At 36.8% G+C, this 20,312-nt stretch overlaps 1 protein-coding gene across 1 annotated transcript in view; it reads left to right on the top strand.

The window, feature by feature from the left end:
- The first annotated feature begins 14 nt into the window (after window positions 1-14).
- Window positions 15-20,312, top strand: part of WRN (WRN RecQ like helicase) — a 145,738-nt gene continuing 125,440 nt past the window's right edge. Inside the window, exon 1 of the mRNA XM_017857254.1 lies at window positions 15-191. The gene's annotated coding sequence lies outside the window, so the exon portion shown is untranslated. The remainder of the gene's footprint in view (window positions 192-20,312) is intronic.

Here is a 20,312-nt window from a genome sequence, read left to right on the forward strand (position 1 = left end):
GGGGCGGGTCGGGTCGGAGCTGATGTGTACCGTGTGCGCCGGGGACGCGCCGGCTTGTACTCTGCAGCGCGGGAATGAAGTTTGCTGATTTGGTGTCTAGCCTGGATGCCTGGGTTGCAGGCCCTGCTTGTGGTGGCGCTCCACAGTCATCCGGCTGAAGGAGAAGACCTGTTGGACTTTATCTTCTCAGGGTAAAGTGTCTTCCCATTCCCGTTTTCCCAGCTCCGTGCCCCGGGTATCTATCGTGCTAGGCTTCTGAGACACGTGGAGGTGCTTAGGCCCGCGGAGCAGGCCCCTGGGCTGTGCTTGGGAGATTCCGGAAAAAACAGACATTCTACCTTTCCCTTTCCCCTCGGGAGCAGCCAGGAAAGGCGTCTGTCGGAGCTTCCGCCATTCAAAAAGTGCTTCCCCGCCACTCCCGGCCCCAGCCTGATGTTTACCCTGCGCGCTTAGGTTGCTGTCTTTCCAGTACGGCCTTATGGCAGAAATTGAGCCACTCCAGGTCTGCACAGTAAAGTCGAGGGAAATAACCTGCTGTCTATGATTTAGCAAGTGATGATGGATATTTTTGAGTTCAAATCGCTCAGTCCTTAATGGATTTTCTTTTTTTTCCTAGTTGAATGTCAGTTGTTCTCCGGCTAGGTTTGATATGAAAAATACTGCTCCCTATTGAAGAGGGTGACATAATTCTTAGGATGCTAATACAGGAGTCTGTAAGTCGGAGTACTTCAGGCTTTTATGGTTTGGTACATTTCTTTTAGGGGTGGAAGATTGGGATAAGTAGGACAGTTCAGATCTTGATGTCATTGAATAGTGATGTCGACCTAAAAGGAAGAGGCCGGGGCACAAAATTTTAATTTAAAGTGTTTACTTTAGCCAAAAGGAGGGCAGTTGCCCAGGACTCATTTCCCAGTTGCCTTGGGGAGTGCTCCTTCAGCCTTGGTTACAAGCAGATTTTTAAAGGCGAAGGGAAGGAGTGGGCTGAGACAAAGTTGGTCAGGAATTGTTATTGGTTTACAGAGATACCATTGCTTAGTGATTGGCTGTACACTGTAACTCATAGGGTATGAGTTATCGTGTCCAGCATATGGCATTTTATGGCTACTTTGTACCAGTCTAGAGCACACATAGCAGGTGGGGTTTAAGAGATAATTATCCAGCTCAAGCAGGGAGTGAGATGGGACTGTTTTTTCATTCGAATGCCTCTCTGGGCCTGATAATTTAAAGGGGCTTCCATTCTTCAGCTAAAATTTTATTTTCTACTTTTTTTTACCCACAGTGGTCTCCCTTTATTAATCCAACAAATGTTTGTTAAGGACTGCTCTAGGCACTAGAGATACCAACAATGAACAGAATAGACAAACATCTCTCTCCTTTTGGAGCTTACATTTTAGTGGAAAGAGACAGGCAAAAAAATAAAATGTATAGGGTGACATAAGGTGAAAATGGAAATTAAAAAGGAAAGGGGGATGAAGAGTGTGTGTGTGTGTTGGGGGTGGAGGGCTGTAGGGAGCTGCAGTTTTACAATAAGTGGTCAGGGAAGACCACACTGAGAAGGGAATTTTTGAGTCCAGAGCTCAAGGAAGTGAGAGAACTTACCTTGAGGCTCTCTGGAGGAGAAGAAAGTGCAAAGGCCCTGGGGGAACCTGCCTCTTTATATTCAGGGAGCAACTTAAGAGGCCTAGTGAGCTGGATCTGAGCTGAGAGGAGGTCAGAGGTCAGGCCAGAAAGGGAAGGGGGCCAGAATATGTAGGACTTTATGGGCTATATTGAAAATTTGGGCTTTCATTCTGAGGGAGATGGGAAGCTGTTGCAGAGTTGTTAGGGAAACGTGATCTGAATTATGTTTCTAAAAAATTGTGGTAAGATATCATAAAATTTGCCATATTAACCATTTTTAGGTGTTCAGTTTAGTGACATTAATTACACTCATCATGTTGTGAAATCATCACCACCACTATTTCCAAGACTTTAACGACTTCAAGCAGAAACTATAACTTTTAAACAATAACTCCCCATTGCCTCATCCACCCAGCCCTTAGTGACTTCAAATGTACATTCTTCCTCTACAAATTTGCCTATTCTAGATATTCTACATAAGTGGAATCATATAATATTTGTCTTTTTTGTATCTGGCAAATTCCACTTAGCATTCTTTTTTTTTTTTTAAACAGCTTTATTGGGATAGAATTAATATAGCATACGGTTCACCCGTTTAAAGTGTGCAATACAATGGTTTTTAGTTTGTCTTCAGAGTTGTACAGCCTTTATCACTATCACCTTTAGGACTTTTTCATCACCCAAAAGAGAAACTCCATAACCATTAGTACTCAATCCCACCTGCTTTCCTAGGCAATCACTTACCTATTTTTTGTCTCTATATAGCTATCAAACCCTATAACATTCCTTCTATCTAACTGTATTTTTGTACTCATTAACAACCTCTCTTCATTCCCACCACCCCCCCGATCCCAGCCTCTGGTAATCACCATTCTACTTACTACCTCAGTGATATCAAATTTTTTAGCTCCCACATATAAGTGAGAACATGCGATATTTGTCTTTCCGTGCCTGGCTTATTTCACTTAACAGAATGTCTTCCAGTTCCATTCATGTTGCTGCAAATGACAGGATTTCATTCTTTATTATGGCTTAATAATATTCCATTGTTGATGTATATCACATTTTCTTTATCCACTCATCTGTTGATGGACAGTTAGCTTGATTCCATATTCTGGCTATTGTTGAATAGTGCTGCGGGAAACATGGAAGTGCAGATAGCTCTTTGACATACTGATTTCATTTCCCTTGCATATATACCCTCTAGTGGATTTGCTGGACTCGCTTGTAGTTCTACGTTTAATATTTTGAGTTATTTCCATAATGGTAGTAATTTACATTCCTACCAACAGTGAGGAAGGAGTTCCCTTTTCTCCACATCCTCGCCAACACTTACCTTTTGTCTTTTTGGTAATAGCCATTCTAACAGGTGTGAGGTGATATCTCATTGTGATTTTGATTTACATTTCCATGATGGTTATTGATGAGCAATGTTTAATATACCTGTTGGTTATTTGTATATCTCCTTTTGAGAAATGTCTATTCAGGTCTTTTGCTCATTTTTTAAATCCTTTTTTTTTTTTTTTTTTTTGCTATTGAGTTGTTTGACATCCTTAAACGTTTTGGAAATTAACCTCTTATCAGATGTATAGCTTGCAAATATTTTATCCAATTCTGTAGATTCTGTCTTCACTCCGTTGAATTTGCTATGCAGAGAAGCATTTTATTTTGATGTAATTCCTTTGTCTATTTTTGCTTTTGTTGCCTTTGCTTTTGAGGTCATATCCAAAAAATCATTGCCCAGACCAGCGGTCCCCAACCTTTTTGGTACCAAGGACTGGTTTCATGAAAGACCATTTTTCCATCGACAGGAGGGAGGGGATGGTTTCAGGATGATTCAAGTGCATTCCATGTATTGTGCACTTTGTTTCTATTATTATTACATTGTAATATATAATGAAATAATTATACAATTCACTGTAACATAGAATCAGTGGGAGCCCTGAGCTTGTTTTCCTGAAACTTGAGGGTCCTATCTGGGAGTTATGGGAGACAGTGACAGATTATAAGGCCTTAGGTTCTCCTAAGGGGCGTACAACCTAGATCCCTTGCATGTGCAATTCACAGTAGGGTTTGCGCTCTTATGAGAATCTAATGCCACTGCTGATGTGACAGGAGGTGGAGCTCAGGAATGGGGAGGAGCTGTAAATAAAAATGAAGCTTCGCATGCTTGCCTGCTGCTCACCTAGTGCTTTGTGGCCTGGTTCCTAACAGGCCACGGACTGGTACTGATCTGTGGCCCAAGGGTTGGGAACCGCTAGCCCTGACCAATGTTAGGGAGCTTTTTTCCTGTGTTTTCTTCAAGTGGTTTCATGGTTTTAGGTCTTACATTTAAGTCTTTAATCCATTTTGAGTGGATTCTATATGTGGTGAGAGATGATTGACTACTTTCATTCTTTTGCATATGGTTATCCAGTTTTTCCAACACCATTTATTGAAGAGCCTGACCTTTCCCCATTGTGGGTTCTTGGCTCTTTTGTCAAAAATCAGTTGGCTATAAATGTGTGGTTTTATTTCTTGGGTCTCTATTCTGTTTTATTATCTGTGTGTCTCTTTATGCCAGTACTGTGCTGTTTTGATTGCTAGAGTTTAGTATATTTTGAAGTCAGGTAGTGTGATACCTCTAGCTTTGTTCTTTTAGCTCAAGATTGCTTTGGCTATTCAGGGTCTTTTGTAAGGATAATGTTTTCAGGGTCCTCCCATGTTGTGGCATGTATCAGAACTCGATTTCTTTTTATGACTGAATAATATTCCACTGTTTATATTATATATATGCCATATTTGTTTATTCATATGTTGATGGACACTTAGGTTGTTTCCACCTTTTGGCTGTTGTGAATAATGCTGTTATTAACATTGGTGTACAAGAATCTGTTTGAGTTGCTGTTTTCAATTCTTTTGGGAAAATACCTACGAGTGGACTTGGTGGGTCATGTGGTAAGCTTTTGGTTTAGCTTTTTAAGGAACTGCTAAAACTGGTTTTCCATGGGAGCAGTGTACAAGTGTTCCAGTTCTCCGTATACTCACCAAAATTAATTTCCTTTTTTAAAATTATAGCTATCCTGGTAGGTGGTGGGAAGTGTTATCTTAGTGTGGTTTTGTTTTGTATTTCTTTAATGACTAATGATGTTGAGCATCTTTTAATGTGCTTATTGGCCATTATATATCTTCTTTGGGGAACTGTCTATTAAGTCCTTTGCCCATTTTTTATTTGAGATTTTTTTTCTTTTGAAGTGTAGGAGATCTTTATATATTCTGAATATTAAACCCTTATTGGATATAAGATTTGCAAATAATTTCTCCCATTTTGTGGGTTTTCTTCACTTTTTGATATTGTTCTTTGATTCACTTTTACATTTTTATAGAGTCCAGTTTATCTATTTTTTCTTTTGTTGCCTATGCTTTTGGTGTCATACCTAATTCCCAAATCCAAGGCCATGAATATTTTCTGCTATGTTTTCTTTTAATAGTTTTATAGTTTTGGTTTTTCTATTGGCGTTTTGAGTTAATTCTTATATATTATTTTGATACATTTTAAGTTATTTTGTATATGGTGTGAGGTAGGGGTCCAACTTCACTCTTTTGCATATGGATATCCAGTTGTCCCAGCACCACCTGTTGAATTCTTTCCCCACTGAATGGACTTGGCACCCTTGTCAAAAATCAATTGGTCGTAAATGTATGGATTTACTTCTGGAATCTCAATTCTATTCTATTTTCTTTATATTTCTGTCTTTATGCCTCTACCACACTGTTTTGATTACTGTAGCTTTGTAGTAAGTTTAGAAATTAGGAAATATGAGTCCTCCAAGTTTATTCTTCTTTTTCAAGATTATATTGGCTATTTGGGATCCCTTGCAATTCTGAATTTGAGGATCACCTTTTCCATTTCTGCAGAAAAGCCTTTTGATAGGAATTGCATTGAATCTGTAGGTAACTTTGGGTAGTATTGACATCTTAACAATATCAAGTCTTTCTATGCATGAACATGAGATATCTTTCCAGTTATTGGTGTTTTCTTTAATTTCTTTCAGCAGCATTCTGTAGTTTTCAGAGTACATGTTTTTCACCTCCTTGGTTAAATTTATTCCTTGGTATTATTCTTTTAGCTGCTATTGTAAATGCAGTTACTTTCTTACTTTCCTTTCAGATTGTTCATTTCTCGTGTATAACAACAGCTGATATTTCAGTGTTGATGTTGTACTCTGAAACTTTGTTGAATTTACTTATTAGATCTAGTAGCTTTCTTTGAGATTTTTATATGGGATTATGTCATCTGTATATAGAGATAATTTTACTTCTTCCTGTCCATTATGGTTACCTTTTATTTCTTTTCCATGTCTAATTTCTTTGGCTAGAACTTCAATACGATGTTGAAAAGCAGTGGTGAAAGTGGGTATCTTTGTCTTGCTTCCTATCTTAGGTGGAAAGCTTTCAGTCTTTTACCATTAAGTATGGTGTTAGCTGTGGGTTTTCATAAATGCTTTTTATCATGTTGAGGAAATACGCTTTTATTCCTAGTTTTCTGAGTTTTTATCATGAAAGGATGTTGGATTTTGTCAAATGCCTTTTCTGTGTCAATTGAGATGATCATGTGATATTTTGCCTCCCTTATCTTAATGTAATGTGTTATATTGATTAATTTTCTTATATTGAACCACCCTTGCCTTTCTGGGGTAAATTTCAGTAGCTCATATTATACAGTCCTTTAAATTGAGTTATCTTGTAATGGAATCACTGCTGCTGTTTTGAGCATAGACCATAGGAAAAAGCAGGTAAAAGGTAATATGGCTTGAACCAGCGTTGTAGCAGCGGAAGTGGTGAGAGGAGGCAGAATTCTGGCTTTGTTTTGAAGATAGAACCAACAGTATTTGCTGACAGATTAGATGCAGAATGTGAAAGGAGGAGATGAGTCAGGATGAATCCAAGGCTTTTGGCATGAGCAACCAGAAAGATGTAGGTGACTTACTAAGATGGGAAATATACAAAAGGAGCAGTTTGGGGAAACTTTATATCTGTTGAGTGGAATATGCCAATTAGAGATTCAAATATCCAGTAAATAATTGGCTATCAAAGTTTGAAGTTAAGAGGAATGGTCTAGGCTATTTATATAACTTTAGAAGTCATTAGTGTATAACAGCTAATTTAAAAGCCAGCAGACTGACTGTGCTCTCTAAGGGAGTGAGTGCAGAGGGAGAAGAGAACAGGTCTGTGACTTGTATCCTGGAATGCTGTGATGTTTAGAGATTAGGGAGGTAAGAAGGAGCAGCAAGCAGAGTATACGGAAAAGGGGTTGTTACTGATATAGATGGAGACTCAAGAATTATCACAGAAGCCTGGTAAAGTATTTCAAGAAGATGGGTGTGATTAATTGTGTCACTTACTGCTGGTGCATTGACTCAGGTGAGAGTTGAGAATTGGCTATAGGATTTGACAACATAAAAGTCATTGGAAACCTTGACATGAGCCCTTTTAGTGGAGCGGAGTGGTTACAGTGGGTTTAGGAGAGGATTAGAGGAGTGGAAACAGAGATGCTAGTGTAGATGACTCTTTTGAGTAGTTTTCCTACAATAGGGAGAATAATAATGGAGCAGTTAGCCAAAAGTTGAGTTTTTTTTTTCTTTTTTCTTTTTTTTTGGTTGGGAAAAATTACATGTATGTTGATGGGCATTTTCTGGCAGACTAGTAGAGAGGAAAAAGTTGATGATATAGGAGATGGGAAAATGTCTTTGAGTAGATGTCTTTGAGAAAATGTCTTTGAGTAGATGTCTTTGAGAAAATGTCTTTGAGTAGATGAGAGGTTTGTACACATGGAGAGGTTGGATGTAGGAGTACAGATAGTTCATCCATAGTTACATAAGAAAAGGTAGATATATTAGGGTTCTCCTGAGAAACAGAACCAATAGGAGATCTTTATATCTCTGTATCCATCTCTATCTGTATCTCTGTCTCTGTATCTATAAAGAGATTATAAAAGTCTTAAGATCTGCCAGGAGATATACCCACGGGAGCTAATGGTATAATTCCAGTCCAATTGTGAAGGTCTGAGAACCAGGGAGCCTATGGTGTAAGTTCCAGTCTGAGTCCAAGTCTGAAGGCAGGAGAAGACCAATGTCGTAGTTCAAAGACAGGCAGAGGGAGCAAATCTTCCCATACTTAGCCTTTTTATTTATTCAGGCCTTCAACAAATCGAAGGCCCACCCACATTAGGGAGAGCAATCTGCTTTACTCAGTCTACTGAATCAAATGTTAGTCTCACCTAGAAACACCCTCACAGACACACCCAGAATAATGTTTAACCAAATATCTGGGCACCCCATGGCCCACTCAAATTGACACATAAAATTAACCACCACAGTAGAGTATGTGGGTACAGATATAATTATGTGAATAGATTTCAGGGTAAGAGCTTGTGGAAATTCATTTTTGATTGGTTCTAATGAAACCAGAAGCAAGATCATTAGCTAAGAGTGATGATCGGTGGAGGAGATACGAAGTTTAAGTGGAGAGGAGAAGGTATAAAATAGTCTTAGGAGGGGAGGATAGTAAATAGTTTAGGGAAAAGTTGTAGGATTGCTAGGAAGCACTAAGGGTCCACCTGGGGCTGGTGGTCACAAATTTAAGGTGAGACCAGTCAAAATGGTTGTGTTTTTCACCTGCTACATTCATTCAGCTGCATAGGTACAGGCAGAGTAGGTAAAGAGTTCTTTTTTATTCAGGATTAGAGTTTTGCCAGGAGATAGTGATAAAGCCAGAAGGGCGATGAATTTGAGGGAGTATGCAAGGAAGTAGCTATTAACTTGGAATTTAAACTGGTTGAGAAGAGAATTAAGGACTGCCCAAGTGGGTGAGGACAATGATATGGTAGCAGGACCCTTAAAGGTCCCAGTTAGGTCAAAAGATTGTTGGAATTGAGTTTCTAGAGGGAATGAACTTGAAAAACAGAAGGTGTTGGTTGGAGAGTGGGATATATGGAATTGAGATTATGGAAGGATTTAGTCATTGGTAATAACATAGTATCTTTGTAGGAATAAATAGGTGGAGCAGGATACAGATGAGATCACTAGAGGAGAGCTGGTCAGAAGACTGGGAGGCACCATCTCCCTTGGATATTATACATCAAAGATTGTGATCTACTAGACAAGGAGTGGGGAAAGTGTAGGATGTAGATATCAATGGCTATAGTTTTGATGGTGATGGTCATGGTGATGATGGTGGTCCATTAACACTCAACTCAAATACCATCAATTTGATTTATATCTAACACCACAAAGTTAGGTGTTGAGTTACATGTGGTTATATTGTAACTAATAGTCAACCCTTCATGGACTTCTATTCTTTGATCAGACTCTTCTTGTAGGAGTAGTAGGTGCCTTAAAGCACCTTTTCATAGTTGTCAGATTGAAATCCTTCACCAGTGGTTTAGTTTAACCCTGCTACTGTGGAGGTTTCTCTTGGCTTTCTGTGTGGGCTGCTGCTTTGTCTAGTTTTACCTTTTGGGGTTAGCATACTATTGTGAATAATTTATTGGTGAGAAGGTAAGCAGAGAAGTACTCTATGACCTAGTAATTTCTTATCTAGGAATCTGTCCTATAGCAATAATAGGATTGCCTAACAATACCCACATATCCACAAGGGTATTCATTGAACATTATTTTTGGTGAAATTCACAAGCAAGCTAATTGTCATCAGTAGGGAATTGTTAAATAAATTACAATAGATAAACAAAACGTAATTCTATATAATCTTCAAAAAATCAGATCAAGAAGTGGTATTACATTTTAATTATCCCATCCTGTCAACAAGGGTGGCTTCAGTTGCAAATAATGGAATAACCAAAGTCAAACTGACTTTAGCAATAAAAGGTTATTTATTGGTCTATTTAATGGAGACATCTGAGGTAGAGTGGACTTCAGGCAAATTCACTCAGGGATCTACCAATTTTTGGCCTTATTCTTGGCCCTCTTCTATGAAATCACCTTCAGGGTGGTTTCTTGTATGCTTGTAAGATGGCTACTTGCACCAACCATGACTACATCTAACAAGAGCAAAAGCACCTTTTCCCTCACCAGAGAATGAGAGTCCTGAGCTTTGTTGCACTTGAACTGCCTTGGAACCAATAATTATGGCCAGGAGATGGAGGTTAGAGAGCTGAGACTTGGGTCATAGCTCCTATCCTTGAATCAGTTGTATAGCAAGGGGAATTGGATTTTCCTATTGACCTTAAGACACTTGGATTTCACCTGTAATCTTGGTGATGAGGTCAATTCCGTCCACAAAACTTTGCTGTTATACATTTTGGGATAGGGTGAGGAGGGCTGAATGGAGATTAGGATGCTATTGAAATTTATTGTACACAATGGATCGTTATCATCTTCTTTCTTAGTGTTGAGGTAATCAGCCTCTTTTTCCTCCTCCTATGCTTGACTTTACTAAAACCGTGAGGTATGTTTAACCTCAGGACTCCGATTTGAAAAAATATAGACTGTTATTTACTTTATTACTTACAGAAGCCCTTCGTAGTACTCTCAGGTAGCAAGAAAGATATAGACAGGAAGTGGGGGAGGGGGGATCCTGCTTACTGAGAAATTATAGAGTATTGAAACTCCTCCTTCATATACCTGACCTCAATCCCATTCACTTACCAGTAGGGGCCCCTATTAATTGGTACCTGACCTGCTTTTGCTGTTCATTCATAAAACTGAGTCATTGAAGTACAGTAGAAAAATAATTAGACTATAAGATAACTTTTCTCCTTCCAGGAAATCCATAATTACAAAATATCTGATTTTTCTTCTTGTTTGTGTTATGTAAACTTACCCTGTCTGAGGGTCCTCCTGGATTGTTCTTTGCATTTATATATACATAGAATTTCATTTTCTTTTTTTTTTTTTGGAAACGTTGAGATGGAGTCTCACTCTGTCACCCAGGCTGGAGTGCAGTGGCATGTTTTCAGCTCACTGCAACTTCCACCTCCCGGGTTCAAGCAATTCTCCTGCCTCAGCCTCCTGAGTAGCTGGGATTACAGGCGCGTGCCACCACGCTCTGCTTATTTTTGTATTTTTAGTAGAGATGGGATTTTACCATGTTGATCAGGCTGATCTCAAACTCCTGACTTCGTGATCCGCCCGCCTCGGCCTCCCAAAGTTCCGGGATTACAGTGTGAGCCGCTGTGCCCGGCCAATTTCATTTTCTATTTTAAAATTTAAACTACCACTGACACTTCATTTTCCCTCTGTTTTACTTAGCATTTATCTTAGACAATGATCTTAATACGTATAGTTCTATTTTATTCTACTGGCAGCTTAGTATGTGCCATATTATGGATGTGTCATTGTTTATTTACCTATTAATTTACCCTATAACTGCTTCCCGTGTTTTTGCTTTTACAAAGGGATGTAATGAACGTCCTTTATGTACATCTTTATGCATATGTGCAAATATTTCCATAGGATAGATGTAATTACTAACTTGAAGGTTATGCAAATTTAAAATTTTGATGCCTTCTATGAAACATCTTTCAAAATGGTGATGCCAGTTTCTTCTCTCTTGTGATTACTGCATATGGTCAGTCTTTTAAATTTTTGCTGATAATGATATATCAAAATTATAACCAGTTTTTTGGCCTCATTTATTGAATAACTTGTTCTTTCTCAAAGACAAGACCTGCCTCCTTCATCATATGTCAGATTTCTATATTCACATGGATCTATTTCTGAACATGGCAAGTTTTATTTATTGTATGTATTTAAGGTGTACAACATGATGTTTTGATACATGTATACATAGTGAAACAATTCCTATAGTCAAACAAATTAACATATTCACCACCTTCCATAGTCTCTGAAGTCTTCAAGGTTTTCTCTGTATGGCATTAGACATGTTATGTTCTGATCTGTTTTTGTATTTTTACACTAATTCCACACTAATTTTTTTTTTTTTAAACTGGGAGTCTTGCTCTTATTGCCCAGGCTGGAGTGCAATGGTGTGACCTCTGCTCACAGCAACCTCTGCCTCCCAGGTTCAAGCAATTCTCCTGCCTCAGCCTCCCTAGTAGTTGGGATTACAGCACCCGCTACCATGCCTGACTAATTTTTGTATTCTTAATAGAGACGGGTTTTCACCATGTTGGCCAGGCTGGTCTCGAACTCCTGACCTCGGGTGATCCGCCCGCCTCAGCCTCCGAAAGTGCTGGGATTACAGGTGTGAGCCACCTCGCCTGGCACACACTATTTTAATTACTGTAGTTTTAAAAGTTTCGTATTTAGTAGGGTGAATTTTCCCGTGTTGGTCTTGTTTTCCAAAAAAAATTTGCTGCTCTTGAGTATTTTCTCTTCCCAGTGAACTTTAATGTAAACTCATGTGGTTCGATGAAAAATTCTGCTGACATTTTTTCTTGGTATTGCTTCTTGAGTGTATTGATTTAATTAATATATTTACAGTTTTGGGTCTGGCTATGCAGGAACTCAGTGTGTCTTATCCAGTCCTTTTTTAACTGTCTTAATAAAATTTGCTGGTTGTCTTCAAAATGGATCTTATATATTTTATGTTAGGTTTATTCCCAGGTAGGTTGTCATTTTTGCTGTTACTGATTTTGGATATCAATTTTGGATATAATTGTATAATTTGGACTTGGATATAATTGTATTCAATTCTGTCTCTCATATAAAAATGAGATAGGATAATAATTTATCTTAGGATAAAAATAATTTGAGTATCCTTATTTTGAATCTGGTTACCTTATTTGCTTCTGTTAAACAAATAGATAAAATTACCTGTCCTCAAAGAGATACTGTGGAAAAATTATTTATTTTAGGAGACTTTGGAACTTTGATAAAAATGAGGCTTACCTTTTGTAAAAGCTGGTTAGTGATAGCAATCAGACTCTTTTAAAGGTGGTTTTTTTCTTTCCTTTGATAAAATGCTTAATATGAGGGAGGATTAAGAAAGAGGATGGCTTTCGAACAGTTTCTTCATGGGGAAATAAGAAATTAGAATAATTTAATGTTCTCCAGAAAAAGGAGAACAATGACCTTCCCTCCTGAGCCTACTTCAAGTGTCTGTTTCTTTCTGACTGTATTGTTCTTATGTCTGCATTTTTCTGATCTCTTCTACTGTTAGTGTTTTAGGCTAGCTCCTCAGCAGAGGGCAGAAATTCACCTTCTCTTTAGCTGTCTTTGAAACCAAGAAGATAGAGGTATGAGATCTTCGTAGTCTGTAGTAAGAATAATAGAACCCATCAGAAAAAAATATCAAAGCTTTGTAGCTCCTCCTGGAAGTTCTGATGTGAAGCAGGAGACATCACCTATTGGTACCTGACTTGCTTTTGCTGTTCATTCATAAAACGGAGTCTCTGAAGTACAGTAGAAAAATAGTTAGACTGGAGGATAACTTTTTTCCTTCCAGGAATTGCACAATCACAAAATTGCTGATTCTTCTTCTTATTCATATTGCATAAACTTATCCTGTCCGAAGAGACTATATTTGAACTTACTATGGAAGATTTGCATTAGGTAAATTTATGACTGCTTAACAGAATTGTGTGTTAATTTTCCAGTTTCTTTTTTACCCAGTCTCCACTTTTACCTTTCTCTCTTCCTTCTATACTTAAATTGGTCTTACTGTAAAATTTATGCATTTCTCTTTCTACTTGGCAATGCTGATTTTTTTTTTTTTTTTTTGAGACAAGGTCTCACTCTCACCTAGGCTGTAGTGCAGTGGCGCGATCATGGCTCACTGCAGCCTCGAACCCCTGGCCTCAACTGATCCTCCCACCTCAATCTCTCAAGTAGCTGGGACTACAGATGTGTGCCATCACACCTGGCTCATTTTTGTACTTTCTGTAGAGGCAGGGTTCGCCATGTTGCCCAGGTTGATCTTGAACTCGTAGACTCAAGCCATCCTCCTGCCTCAGCCTCCCAAAGTGCTGAGATTACTGGCACGTACCACTACATTCAGCCAGGGCTGAGTTTCCGAATCATCGTTGCAGCAAGAGGAATTGGATTACCTTTAGACCACTGGCTCTACTGTGGGCTGGGAGTGGGATACCTTCCTTAAAACATATTGAACATTGGCTTTGTGGGTAACTGATCTTTACCTGAATGAAATTTATAGGTACTGTAGAAAGGGTCCAGGGTGGAACCGATGCTGGCAAGGCAACTGTCAACATCCACTTACTAATGAGTCCTATAAAATTTTATCTCAGGCCGTACAAAGTAACAGTAATAAATATAAAAGGAAAAATAGACAGCCTAAGCAAGTTTTTAAATTGACTTACTTGAAAACTTTCTCTGCAGTTTCCCAGTTTATAATGGTTGATTTCAGCTGACTGGCTATAGCAACTTAAGAGAACAGAGGAAATTCATTAAAAATAATGAATTATTCAGTTGGGTAGTGAAATCCAGTTATACAGCACTTCGCTATGCCATGGATTCAATTCAGGTCAAGTGATGTTCCTGGTTTATGGGCAGTGCGGCTTTGCACTATGACACAGCAAAGAATGTGGCTTTTATCCTTTACCCTTGTTGCTACCTAAATTTAATGGCGTTTTATTGTGTTTATTTGTTTGATTCCATTTACAGTTTATTTCACTTGGTTTTATTAGTACAAAATTGTGCTTTATATAATATTTGACAGTTAGGAAAAATTGTTAGATACCTATACAGAAACAGGTCTCTCAAAAATCATTCTACTACTTTTAAAAATTACACCGTCTTACTATGGTTAACCAAGATATGAATGGGTGGTTTTACTTAGCTTTTCTGGTTTGCTTGCTTGGGCTGTTTGGAGGGAAATTAAGATGAGCAGAAATGTAGTAGTAGATTCATGAAAGCTTGAAAGCTTCTTTAGAGAATTTAATGAGGGCTTTGGCATGCATTCTTTGGTTTTTCTCTGTTTTCCTCTACCTCTTCTTCCTTTTGGTTCATAGAAAAGTAGAAAGAAATTCTCAAAAACCATACAGGAGAATACCTTATAAATGATATCTTCTGCAATAAACTATAGATTATTTACATGTTTATGTATCTAGATACACAGTCTGTGTGTGTGTATATATGCATGTGTGGGTATATATATGTATAAATTAGTTACTAGTATATAGGTAACTATAAAAACTCAATGCGCAAGGTTACATTTTCAGAAAATATGTAACATAATAAAAGAAATCAAGCCCAGAATTTTTTAAAAGTTTATTGCGTTTTTTGTTAAAAATGAAAGGCTTTTTTGACTAGAAGCTGATTCTCAGTAAAAATAACATAATTGTGTTGGTGAGGTCGAAAGATTCTAATCAAAATTAGGGTGTTGACCACCAAACTGAGTTGCTGGAGTACTTAAGCTGCTTTGGTTTTGTAATCTTTCTGTGTCAGAATATTTGGAAAACACTTATTAATCCAATCTTGTAACTTATCCTTGAAATCTCTTTTTAATATTCTTTTCCACACACATGAAAAGTTAGATGAGTATATGAATTTCTGTTGTCAGACTATAGTTGGAAACCTCCTAAATATAGTTTGTGCAGTATAGTTAAAGAGAAAGAAAATAGGCCCAGCACGGTAGCTCACGCCTGTAATGTCAGCACATTGGGAGGCTGAGGTAGGGAGGATTGCTTGAGGCCAGGAGTTCAAGACCAGCCTGGGCAACATGGTGAAACTCCATTTCTACAAAAAATATAAAAATTAGCTGGGCATGGTGGCATATGCCTGTAGTCCTGTAGTCTCTGCTACCTGGGAGGCTTGGGTGGGAGGACTGCTTAAGCCTGGGGAGGTTGAGGCTGCAGTGAACTATGATTGAATAACAGAGCTAGACTCTGTCTCAAAAAAAAAAAAAAGAGATGTGTTTCGAAATTCAATACTTTTTTTGAGTGAGGTCCAATGGGTAAGAAAGAAGCATTGGATAAATGAATCAATTTTCTCTTCTTTGTTTGAATTTGTAATTTAAAAGAATATTCTACCTATAAAGTACTTCAGTGCTTAATTAGCTGTCAGTGAATTTATATATCTTACCTAATTCATATGGATTGGCTATTTTTATCTGTACCTACAGATTCTTGACCTCTCTAACGGGATCCCAGTATGCTATAGGGAATGAGGTACAATAGAAGTAAAAACCTATCACTAGTCCTGTCATCATTCCAACTCATGTGTAATTATAGTTGAAAAGAAGTGACATCATGTGTATTGCTGTCTATCTTTACGTTAATCTTGTGGTCAAGAAAGCAAATATTATAATATATAGGAATGATATGATATCATAAGACAGGTAATATAATAATGGGAACATAATCTCATTTTACAAATGAGGCAATGAAAATTTAGAAAAATAAAGTGACTTGTCCAAGGTCACATGGATACTAAGTGACCAAATGTCAAAGCAGAATTTTCCAAATATTTTAAAGATAATTCTTGTACAAATATAGAAAGAACACATGTCATATGTGTCGTGTTAATGAGGGAACCAGCAGGATGACAGGTTTGGTTCAGAGAGGTGCAAAGATAAATATAGACTTTGGAGGAAAAAGTTGGGAATAAGATTGCTAGGTTAGATACAAAGCTGTGTTATAGGGCAATAAAAACCATAGACTTTGAGGTTATCTTTTTTACTCGACAGGATTCAGTTACACCTTTATGAGACCAAAATTTATTATTTAACATGTGGATATTAGAGTCTGAGTTTTAAAATTATTAATAAATAACCAGTCAAATAAAGATATGTCCCCTAATGAAATACTCATAATCGTTGGGTGAGCTTGTGCTCCTATATGACATTGAAATGACATACTGCCCTCTCTCTGTCTGTAAGTTTTGGATACTTTTTTTTTTTCTTTTTTGACACAAAGCAGCATTGGAACCTAGGTTTTCTGACTTTCAGTCCAGACTTCTTTCCACTCTACTTCCTGCTTCTTCATAGTATAATTTTCAACGCTAGAGCAGTCTGCATAACTTTTGCAAAATCAGCTAGTCTTAGCTTTCCTTTGTACAAAGTGATGTAGATACAGCTTTCTTCCTCAGAGAAACATTGTGAAATTCAATAGATATTTGTAAAATTTGTATACATGCCCAGTGTGAAAAATTATAACTTAAGTATTGCAACTGTTCTTTTAGAATATTTTGTTAGCAAATTTCAGAGTAATTATAAATATTCTTGCGTTTTTATTGTAATAAGTATTTATGAAACAGTGTATTTCATCATTTTAACCTTTACATATTTTGAATAAAATAGAATTGAACTGTTTTAAATAGTAAGTGGAAATTTTTCCACATTAAACCCTGTAACTGGCTAGCAGAGTTAAGCATTGCATTATTTAACTAATAATTTTTTCCTCAACTTCAGATTATTATCTGTATGTGTCATATAACTTGACAATTTTTTTTTTTTTTTTTTTTTTTTAGTGCTTTTCAAAAAGAGTGGGATACTTTATTCAGTTTAGCCCTCAAGCAATTAGGGAAGTCAGTTACCATGGTAACAGTAGGTATTAATTTCCTTTCCTAGTTAGAGGTTTTATGAACAAAGAAATATCTGAGTTCATCCACCAAAACCCAACTTTGTCTTGAGACTGGCCTCTTGAGACTGGTATTAAATCTGTCTATTTTCTAGAAGATGACACTATTCTGAGTGGAAAATGCGATTCTCTTGAGGTGAATTTCTACTCTTATCAGAGTGATGTAGAGTATGGTTTAAAAGTTAAGTGATTAAAAAGCTACGCTTTCTTAGCTAATTTGGAATGTAATTGGTCTTAATTTTTCTAAATTTGTTCTAACTAAAATCTTACTGGCGTGATTTCTATTGACATGAACTAGAAATGACTTCAGCAGACAACTTGTCCCAATATCTAAATGCTGTCAAATAGAATCACTTAAGATGAATTTCTTCCAAAACAGAGTTCACAGTTTTGACAGATAATCTCTTAGCATTTAATTGACTAATATTACCAACCTTATGGAGTAGGTCCACTCATTTAGCTGTCATGAGGACCATTTTGCAACTAATTTATCAAAAAGCCTTCACCGAGAAGTTTCATATCTTATTGATATTTTAGAATGCATTATGGAGATTAAAAATCACTACATTGGGTTGTTAATAACGCCAGACTTGAACTGTCAGTTTTAGAGCATTTTATCTGTGTTATGTAGTAGAAGTTGGTAAGGTGTCCAGTGGATCGTGTTTGACTTACTGCTTGTTTTTGTGCTATGTACTAAATGGTTTCTACATTTTTCAGTGGTTGAAAAGTCAAAAGAAGAATAATATTTTATGAAATTTAAATAAATCCAGCTTTCAGTGTCTGTAGGTAAAATTTCATTGTAACGTTGTTATGCTTAAGTATTGTTTATGACTTCTGTGCTATAGTGACAAACTTCAGTAGTTTTAACAAAGATCATCTGGCCCATAAAGCCTAGAATATTTACCATATAGCCCTTTAGAAAAAAAATTTGCTGGCCCTTGTTCTATAGTATGAAAAAATGTAGCCTTGATTATTCATTAAAAAATTACTTTTTCATTTTATTGACATACTTTTGTCCCCTGATTGTTAAAAGGAACGCATGTTCTTAGAGAAAAGTTAGAATATATAGAAAAGTATAAAGAAGAATATGAAAAACCATTTGCAATTGTGAGATAACCACTAATGTTTTGGTATACATTGGTCCAGACTTACACACAAACTATACATGCGTATTTAGTTTATACAATTAGAGTCTAATTTTCTTTTTGAGACAGTCTTGTTCTGTTGCCCAGGGTGGAGTGCAGTGGCAAGGTTTCAGCTCAATGCAACCTCTGCCTCCTGGGCTCAAGTGATTCTTGTGCCTCAGCCTCCCAAGTACCTGGGATTACAGGCATGCACCATCATGTCCCCCTAATTTTTGTATTTTTAGTAGAGATGGGGTTTTGCCGTATGCCCAGGCTGATCTCAAACCCCTGACTTCAAATCATCTGCCTGGCTTGGTCTCCCAAAGTACTGGGATTACACACATGAGCTCCCACTCCTTAATTTTTTAATTTGCTTTTTTCACTTGAATATTTATAAGAACATTATTTTTAATGATTGTGTAGTGTTGTTTTATGGATGTACCATACTTAATTATTTAGCCATAATTTATTATTATGAGGTTGATAAACATGATAATCAGATTGAGCTCAAGAAGCTAGTTATAGGGTTGCACAATTAATGAATCCAAGGTACCTCGCTGGGTTGCTGAGGCTGCTATTTTTTTCCTGCCTGTTTGGAACACTATGTTTGAGACCAATGAGGCAAAGGAAATTGAAGAGCTGCCATTTTCAATTATTCTATTAGAAGATACATTGAAGATTTGTGGAATGACATAAACACAACACTGATCCAGAAGATTATTTAATCAAAAAGGCATTCATTTCAGATATGAATTCATAAACTTTTATAATGATTCTCAGTTTGAAGACTGTATAGAATCCCTGAAGAACTGGAAGACATTATTTGCTTGGGAAAGAGAAGTTCCCAAACCAACTGGGGATGAAATATTCGAAGAGATAAATGAATACTTTGAAACATACAAGATACTATGGAAACAGAGTGGAAGTTTGGGACAGGTAATGACAGGAAGATATAAAAGCTTTACATTAAGTTCAATCTAAAACTTTATTCCAAGTAACAGGTTGTCTTATTCGTGCAGAAGCAGTTGTAAATTAAAACTTGCCTGTGGTTTGGAATTTCACATTAAATGATTACATTAAAAATTCAAATGGTGAGCCTAACTAAATCCAAGCTCCTGTAGTACCTTCTTTTCACCTTTAGGTGAAGAAATGCGATGAGCTATTTTATTACTGATTATGTGGACAGTCCAAAGGAAGGTTTATAAGCGAAAAGGAAACATTTAAATTATTCCATGTGAGTGATTCTTACTTTGCAGATTTGTTGAAGTGTGGTTATTGGCTTCAAAAAGTGGTATCCTTCACTGACATTTTGAGTGCTTGAAAATGCAATGATCGTGTGGAAAATGCGTTAAGGTATATGACAGAATTTATGGATTCAGAGCAAAAATTCAGCTTTGGAAAAGTAAAGTTAAAATGGTTTTATAAGTGACGTTTAATTGGTGTTATTTGAATCCTAAAGAAGAATTAATAGTGCTAGTAGAGGAAAGTCAGTGTGTGTCTATGACAAAGCCTTAGTATTATTTTGAAATACTTGATATAAAAAAGTTCATGTTTACTCAAAGCTTACTTAAATCATCTGAATAAATTAACATATTTCCTAATTAAAGAAAAGGAGAAGCTATTAGACTTAAATAATTTTTGCACCCTTGAAATACATACAATTTGAAGAGACTAAGTTGTTGGAATACTGGTTAATGGTGAAAAAGGAGTTTTCAGTCTATGAGAGCAAAGCCTTGTCTTTTGCCATTTGCTTCTTTGTAGTGGTTGCTATGTAGAATTCGAAGAGAATATTGTTAAAAAGTCTTGGTCAGGAGTAGAGTGTAGCATAAACCCAGTGCATTTTAACATGAATAATGAGGAAAAGGGGAATGCATGATAATTTCATCAAGTCAGAAAAAAATGGAAAAAGAAAAAGAGGAAACTGAAGAAAGTAATGAAAGTAAGGTGAAAGGGAAAACAACTTTTTATACCACCTGTGAATGAGATTAATTTTCATTTCCATACTGAAAGACAAACATATTCCGATTAAGCCATTCAAAATAAAAAACAATTTTTTTTTTTTTTTTTTTTTT

Source organism: Rhinopithecus bieti, unplaced genomic scaffold, assembly GCF_001698545.2.
Source record: "Rhinopithecus bieti isolate Rb0 unplaced genomic scaffold, ASM169854v2 scaffold_2077, whole genome shotgun sequence".
Lineage (NCBI taxonomy): Eukaryota > Metazoa > Chordata > Mammalia > Primates > Cercopithecidae > Rhinopithecus > Rhinopithecus bieti.